The sequence below is a fragment of the Microcaecilia unicolor genome, chromosome 4 (assembly GCF_901765095.1).
Source record: "Microcaecilia unicolor chromosome 4, aMicUni1.1, whole genome shotgun sequence".
Taxonomy (NCBI): Eukaryota; Metazoa; Chordata; class Amphibia; order Gymnophiona; family Siphonopidae; genus Microcaecilia; species Microcaecilia unicolor.
The window spans coordinates 23,623,406-23,631,758 of NC_044034.1; positions in this window are offsets into that span (position 1 = coordinate 23,623,406).

The following is an 8,353-nucleotide window of genomic DNA, read 5'->3' on the forward strand; positions in this document are numbered from 1 at the left end:
CCCCAAGTCAATTTAATAACAGTCTATGGACTTTTCCTTTAGGAAGCCGTCCAGACCTTTTTTAAACCCTGCTAAGTTAACCGCCTTTACCACATTCTCTGGCAACAAATTCCAGAGTTTAATTACATGTTGAGTGAAGAAAAATTTTCTCCGATTCATATTAAATTTACTACTTTGTAGCTTCATCGCATGCCCCCTAGTCCTAGTATTTTTTTGAAAGAGTAAACAACTGATTCACGTCTACCTGTTCCACTCCACTCATTATTTTATAGACCTCTAACATATCTCCCCTCAGCTGTCTTTTCTCCAAGCTGAAGAGCCCTAGCTGCTTTAGCCTTTCCTCATAGGGAAGTCGTCCCATCCCCTTTATCATTTTCGTTGCCCTTCTCTGCACCTTTTCAAATTCCACTCTTAATCCAACACCAAGTCCTTTCACTCCCTGCCCCGTGTCCTTCCACCAAGCTAGGTAATAATGTGAATATTTACTAAAATAAGTCAAGCTTCTTGCTGGCCTCCCACTTAGTCACCTCTCCCCTCTCCAGTCGGTTCAAAACTCTGCTGCCCGTCTCGTCTTCCGCCAAGGTCGCTTTACTCATACTACCCCTCTCCTCAAGACCCTTCACTGGCTCCCTATCCGTTTTCGCATCCTGTTCAAACTTCTTCTACTAACCTATAAATGTACTCACTCTGCTGCTCCCCAGTATCTCTCCACACTCGTCCTTCCCTACACCCCTTCCCGTGCACTCCGCTCCATGGATAAATCCTTCTTATCTGTTCCCTTCTCCACTACTGCCAACTCCAGACTTCGTGCCTTCTGTCTCGCTGCACCCTACGCCTGGAATAAACTTCCTGAGCCCCTACGTCTTGCCCCATCCTTGGCCACCTTTAAATCTAGACTGAAAGCCCACCTCTTTAACATTGCTTTTGACTCATAACCACTTGTAACCACTCGCCTCCACCTACCCTCCTCTCTTCCTTCCCGTTCACATTAATTGATTTGATTACTTTATTTTTATCTATTAGATTATAAGCTCTTTGAGCAGGGACTGTCTTTCTTCTATGTTTGTGCAGTGCTGCGTACGCTTTGTAGCGCTATAGAAATGCTAAATAGTAGTAGTAGTAGTAAGCTCAGGCCCCAAGCAGCTGACCTGCTGGTCACCATAGGCATTTCTGGACTTACCAGACTGCTAGCTTTGACCCAGCTGGTTTCTGGGCCTGTAGGGAAGACGATGTTGTCTGAAATGAAACACTGAACGATCTAAAAATATACATGTTATGCTGACCCGGCTCCCTGGAGTAAACTTCCATCCAACTGCATAAATATTCAGCTCTTAGATTAATCTGTTCTAGATGAATATCTGATAACTAAGCACGCCTATAAAAGCTTTTAGCGACTATGTTTATAAGCATTAGGCTGTAATGGTTTTACTCTTTGAACGTGATCTACACATCCCGTAGCCTCCCAGATGCAGGCTCAAAACAAGGCTGTTATCATTGTATTTATCAGATTTTTCACGGTTAACACATTTCTAAATTTAAATGGAAATTGCAAGATGTATCTGTGAATTGACCCTGCAGCTGGTAGGAATGGAATGGCTCTATTGAAGGTGCCCCCTTGGCAATTTGCATATTTATCGGATTTTAGGGGCTCCTGCTGTTTCATTGGTCACTGAAGGCAAGTTTACTTTCAGCTACAGCAGTTATTTGCATAATCCCAATCTAAGGGGTCGTGTTAAATAACACATTTATTTGGATTTTGCTCACAACTTTTTCAGTAGTAGCTGAAGGTGAGTTGCATTCAGGTACACTGGGTATTTCCCTGTCCCTGGAGGGCTGACAATTTTAGGGCTCTTTTACTAAGCAGCGATAAACTCAACATGGTCTTACCGCTCACTATCCAGGAAGTACCGCCGGGCTACCGCAGCAGCCCGACGGTACTTCCCATCCCTAGTGTGCCATCATTTCTGGCGTTACAAAAATGTGGTAAATGGGCAGTGCCGCTCACTGCCAGGTTGCCACCGGATTAACACGGGAGCCCATACTGCCACCTCAATGGGTGGCGGTAAAGGCTCCCCTCCCCGAAATGGCCACGTGGCAACAGCCATTTCCTGTAGGAAAGCGAGACTTCCCTTTTACCAGCTGCAGTAAAAGGGGGGGCTTTAGTGCAGCTGGTAAAAGGGACCCTCAGTTTGTACCTGAGGCAATGGAGGGTTAAGTGACTGCCCACGATCACAAGGAGCAGCAGTGAGATTTGAACCGGCCACCTCTGGATTGCAAGACCAGTGCTCTAACCACTAGGCTGACATGACCTGTTATACACAGAGGTCAACCCTTTTTACAAAGACACACTAGTGTTTCTAGGGCGTGCTAACCATGTAGATGCCATAATGGGCGTCTACACAGTTAGTGCGTGTGTTTGTAAACGGTGTCCTAAGTGTACACGCAACTCAAATTAGCCTGTCTGAATGGGCATTAAGGCCTCAGATTTTTGTCCCTAAAGCACCAGAGGGCTAAGGCCCCTTTTACCAAACCACGCTAGACAGATACCCGGACACACTTCTAAAACTACATAGTGATCGGCTGTCTTGTGCATATTTTGAGGCCTTTTTACGAAGCAGTGCTAGGTGCTAACATGTGCGTAACACAGTGGCGTAGCTACGTGGGGCCACGGGGGCCTGGGTCCCCCTAGATTTGGCCCTGGACCTCCCTGCCGATGACCCTCTCGACCATCCCCTCCCATCGCCAACCCTCCCCCGCTGCCGCGACGGCGGCGGCGGGGGAGGGTTGGCAGCGGGAGGGGGGTTGAGAGGGTCGTCGGCAGGGGGGCAAAGTTGTTGGTGGTGGTGGTGGTGGCACCGGGGGGGGGGGGGCTAAAATGTGCCCCCTCACCTCGGGCTCTGGACCCCCCTCGTAGCCTAAAATGCTGTACCGTGCAAGATGCTCAGGTGTTGTGAGGTAAATATGCACATGCTGACCGTGTGCTGAACATTTTTTAAAATGTTCTGTTTGAGGGGACATGTGTGGGAGCAGAGAGTGAGCATTCCTGTGCTACTCAGCGCATCTCCATTAGCGAGAGCTAACTGGTTAGCACAAGATTATTGCGTTAGCCCTTACTGCCTATAAATCGGGTGTTGGTAGGTGCTCACATGGTAATTTTATTTAATGGCCGTGTGCTAATGATAACATCAGTACATTTATTTATTTATTAGGATTTATTTACCGTCTTTTTGAAGGAATCCACTCAAGGCGGTGTATGGTAGGAATAAATCAAACATGAGCAATAGACAATTACAGCAGTAAAAATATTCAAATAACAATACAAAGTAGATAAGAACGTAACAGTAGCCATACTGGGTCAGACAAATGGTCCATCTAGCCTAGTATCCTGTTTTCTAAACAGTGGCCAAGCCCGGTCACAAGTACCTGGAAGAAACCCAAATCGAGGAAACATTCCAAGTAGAACCCCAAAGAATAGCAAGATTCTGGAATCCTAGAGAGTAACAAGATTCCATTCAGAATCTCAAAGTGTAGCAATATTCCACATAGAACCCCTAAGAATAGCAAGATTCTGGAATCCTGAAGATTCCATGTAGAACCCCAAAGAATAGCAGGATTTTGGAATCCTAGAGAGTAACAAGATTCCATGCAGAATCTCAAAGAGCAACATTCCATACTACAAATCCCAGGGCAAGAGGTTGCTTCCCATGTCTGTCTCAATAGCGGACTATGGACTTTTCCTCCAGGAATTTGTCCAAACCTTTTTTAACCCCAGATACTCTAACCACTGTTACCACATCCTCTGGCAAAGTATACTACTTACAATGTCAACACAATACGTTATAGAACATGGCCATTAATACAAAACATGGAAAATCGGCCATTTTATTGCTGCAGTAAAAATGGCCTTAGCACACGGTAAAAACCCGCAGAAGGGCGCACTAAGGCCAGTGTTTTGCCACAGCTTAGTAAAATGACTTCTTTGTTAGTAAAAACCCACTCATTTACCTCTGCTCCTGAGCTGGTATAAATATCCTTGGTAGGTATGATTTCTTTTATTTTTTTTGATGATCATTTTATTTCATGCAATTTAGACATTTAACCAGAATAAAGCACAAGCTGACACAAATTAGGAAATTAGATCATATGTGCAACAAATCAGTCTAGGTACGATTTCTGACGCTTTACCCCTAGTATTTTATACTGACACATAAGCAGCTTAAAACAGTCTCGATTATCAAACCGTCACTAATCTGACCATCCAGCATATCTAACAGACCCCTCAGTGCAGGGCCGGTCAAACCCAGTAAGCGGGGTAAGCACCTTAGGGGAGGCGCCTGCCTTCAAGGGCGCCACTGCGGCGCTGTGCCGCCATACCGTGCCACCCTTGGGGGGGGGGTTAAATCTTTTATTTACCTCCGTCCCAGTGGCCGCGTCATTTCAAAGCCCTGCCCATCTCTAGCCTTCCCTCCCTTCGTGAGTTCGTTCTTGCAGAGTCCCACCTGCTGACGTCATTTCCTTGAGGGCGGGACTCTGCGGGAACGAACTCGCGAAGGGAGGGAAGGCTAGAGACAGGCAGGGCTTTGAAATGACGCGGCCGCTGGGACGGAGGTAAATTAAAAAAGACTTAAATCACGCAGGGTGGCAAGAAGAAAAAGGGGGATGTTAGGGGGGAGAAGAGGGCGGGCAGGTGGCCGTAAATGGGAAGGGGATGGGGGCGAAGGAGAATCGCTGGACAGGGGCAGGGTGGGAGAAGAGAGAAAGGAGATGGGGGGGGGGGGGGCGCAAGCTGATAGTCTGCAGGGGGGCGCCAGAGACCCTAGGACCGGCCCTGCCTCGGTGGCATCATCTCATTGCCATTCAGAATTGCGCAGGATCTCTTCCTGTTTTTCAACTTCATACACCGCTCGTTAGTGTTAATAAACAATACTGTAATTAAAATCCAGATACCCTATGCCTGTTCTTTATGCATAAAGTATATTTTCTGTGCATTTTTTAAGGCTTTACCAATGTTTTCCGTATTATCCAACTTTTCACTTATCTGACTGGCTCGGTCCCATTTACGTCGGATAATCAAGACTGTTACTGTACTTGGCCTCCACCCACAATCAGCCTGTTTTAAAATTAGCTCCTCTGTGATCTTTAAGAAGTGATTCACACGACTCCCTCAAATTTATAATCCTGAGCCAGCTGCTCTAAAGCAATTGCACATCTGTCTGTTTCTTCTCCTCCACTCTCAGCTCTGAAGAAGAATTTGTGCTGTACATAAGGGATGTTTTTTCTAGGTGCACAATATATGTATGTATGTATTTATTTATTTATTTAAATTTCGAGAAGTCTTTATTCAAATTCCAAAACACACAGAACAGCAAAACAGATACTCAGTCAAGAGAAACAATAACACATCTTGGAATAGCAAGATAACACCCCCGAAACAAACACTTCTAGTCACTTTTTTGGTTTTTGAATAGATATAACAAACAAAAGAACCCCACCTCCTCTCTCCCTCCCTCACAAAGCCAAGAGACCAGGAAGGCGTACAAAGAATCCCCCATAATGCTCCACCATGCAACACCCCAGTGTCAACCTCCTCGAACCCAAACCCATACAAACGTCTAACAAAAGGAACAATGAAGTATAAACGGGCTCCGTATAGACTCTCATTTAGCCAAAGTATGCTTGTGTACAGCCACCAAACGTTCCATCTCACAGACGTACCAGAGCTTGGTCACCCAGTGTATCAAAGAAGGCACCTGAGTTTGTTTCTAGTGAGCTGCCAGGACCACCCAAGCAGTACTCATAACATGGCGAACCAACAAAGATTGAGATGTAGTAAGGCCCAGCGGTTTCCTGGGAAACAAAAACGCGGTTGGGTCCTACCGAATTGGTCAGGACAGCCAACCTTGTAACCTGAGCTGAATGGCCTTCCAATAAACCTTAGCTTTAACACAAGACCACCACAAGTGACCCGTAGTGCTACTGTCATAAAACGCCTAGCCACCCTCCTGGGGTTACCATGCAGCCACTTAGAGGGTCTATCCCTAGCACACAGCTCAGGTCCTCCTGCACCTACCGCTCATGCTCTACACTAGCACCCTCCTCCCACCGACTGGGTCACAACCGCCTCTGGGTGAGTCTCCCGCTCTCAAATTATCCCCAGTGATTTCTAGGTTACTGGGACCACACTCCCAGTGGTCCTACAGTTCCCAGAAAGCACTCACAGACCCAACACACAAACCACCAGGAGTCCAGACAGGCAGAATGAACAAACAATTATGTTTATTCTCTTAAAAAATATTGAACAGTAGAACAAAATAGTGCAATTGGCAAACAATAGCAGGTAACTGAAATAAGGATCAATCATAACACCAACTAAACACTTGTTTACTTCCTAGAAAGTACCTGGGGAGATCAGGGCATATAGCTGTTCACCAGCAAAGAGCTCTCTCTCGCTCTTCTCTCAGGCTGAAACTGAAGCAACAACCAGCAACAACTGCTGGGAAATTTCAAACTCCAATCAGAGCCCAGTCAACAAGTTTTAAAGATATACTACTGCTTGCTTCCTGCTTGTGTTAAAGAAAAAGAATATTCAGTTCCCTATAGCAGCTTTTTACAGCAAAGAAACACCACCTGCTGGCCAAATAGGAGAAATACACTTCAGGACATAATTAAAACAGGAAAATATCTAATACATTTTACAGGCTTAGAACACACTGTTTCTTCACAGACACATTCCCCACAACCCCGCCAACACAAAGGGGGCACAAAAGGGAACATATGATGCAAACATACAAGGGTGAGATACCAGCGGTACATCACGTTAACAGCATTTAAAAGGAATCGCAAGAGAAACCTTCAATACAGCCTTTTCCATCATCTTCCAGTCATCATCTTCAATATGTAAACCCAGTTTCCAGTTCCAGTTAGATCGGTACAAAAGGTATGGACCGGACTGCTTCCAGGTGCACAGTATATTTTAAAATTATTCATCAAAACTTTAAATTTTCCTTCATCATCTGCATTATTAGATATTAACATAGTAAAGTATGGTGAACAATGTTTTTTTAAGCGTTGGAAACCTCTGAATAAGACCCTATCCGAATACCAGCACTGAATATCTAGGTCAGAGGCACTGCAGGGAATTACCCAGATACAATGGCGTTCCTAGGGGGGCTGACACCCGGGGCGGATCGCTGATGCGCCCTGCCCCCCCCCGGCGAAAGAACCCCCCCCGGGTGCACGCCTCTGGGGGGGGGAGTGCCTATCGCCTGTCTGCTTCATTCGTTTCCATGCTCCCTCTGCCCCGGAACAGGAAGTAACCTGTTCCGGGGCAGAGGGAGCACAGAACGAATGTAGCAGACAGGCGCGCGGCACCCCCCCCCCCCCCCCAGCGGCGTCCACCCGGAGCAAACCGCCTCCACCCCCCCCCTTGATAGGCCACTGCCCAGGTACCACCAATCAGAAGCAGTACCTGAATAGATACCAGCCCTTTTCTGTCCTAAGTTAACTGGGAAGCTGAATATCCATAGTCTGTTATTGAGATGACCATGGGGGAAGCCACTGCTTGCCTTGGGATTGGTGGCATGGAATGTTTCTACTAATTGGGTTTCTGCCAGGTACTTGTGATCAGTAGAGCCGCCGTGAGATACATCCGGACCCAGAGAAAGACCCCCCCCCCCACCTTGGCTGCTGCAGCACTGACCCCCACTCGCATCCCCACACACACTCACGCCGCCCCCCTACACACACATTCAGACTACCCGCTTCCTTACCTTCTGTGTCTGACTGCTCATGCATGCCAGCTGAGACCCATATGATTGCATTAACGCAATATTCCGGGTCAACTGGGTTATCACGTTAATTTAATCATCTGGGTCCCAGCCACACGTAGGAGCAGGAAAGAAACAGATCCAGAAGCTTGCCAGTGCCAGGCCCCCCTTGGAGGCTGGGCCTAGAGAATTTCGCCCCCATGCCCCCCCCCCTTGGCGGCTCTGGTGATCTGGATTGGCCACTGTTGGCAGGATATTGAACTAGATGGACCATTGGTCTGACCCAGAATGGCTATTCTTATGTTCTTATCAGATAGGTTATGGAGTCTGCCCAGATTTTCAGTGGCTCTATTGAGGTAAGTCCCACTAGAAATCCAGGTTGGACCTAGTGAGCAAGAGTTAGGATAACTCCTTTTGCAAATCAACCCCATAGTATATGATGGCAGGTAAAAACCACCATGGCAAATCCCGTCTGCCCTGAAAGATGGCCTGGTACTAAGTGCGTGTCCTGCTTCTTCCCTGCTCTCTCCATGGAGAAACAGTCTTTCTTATCTGCTTTACCCTCGATACAGTACAACTCAAATTCT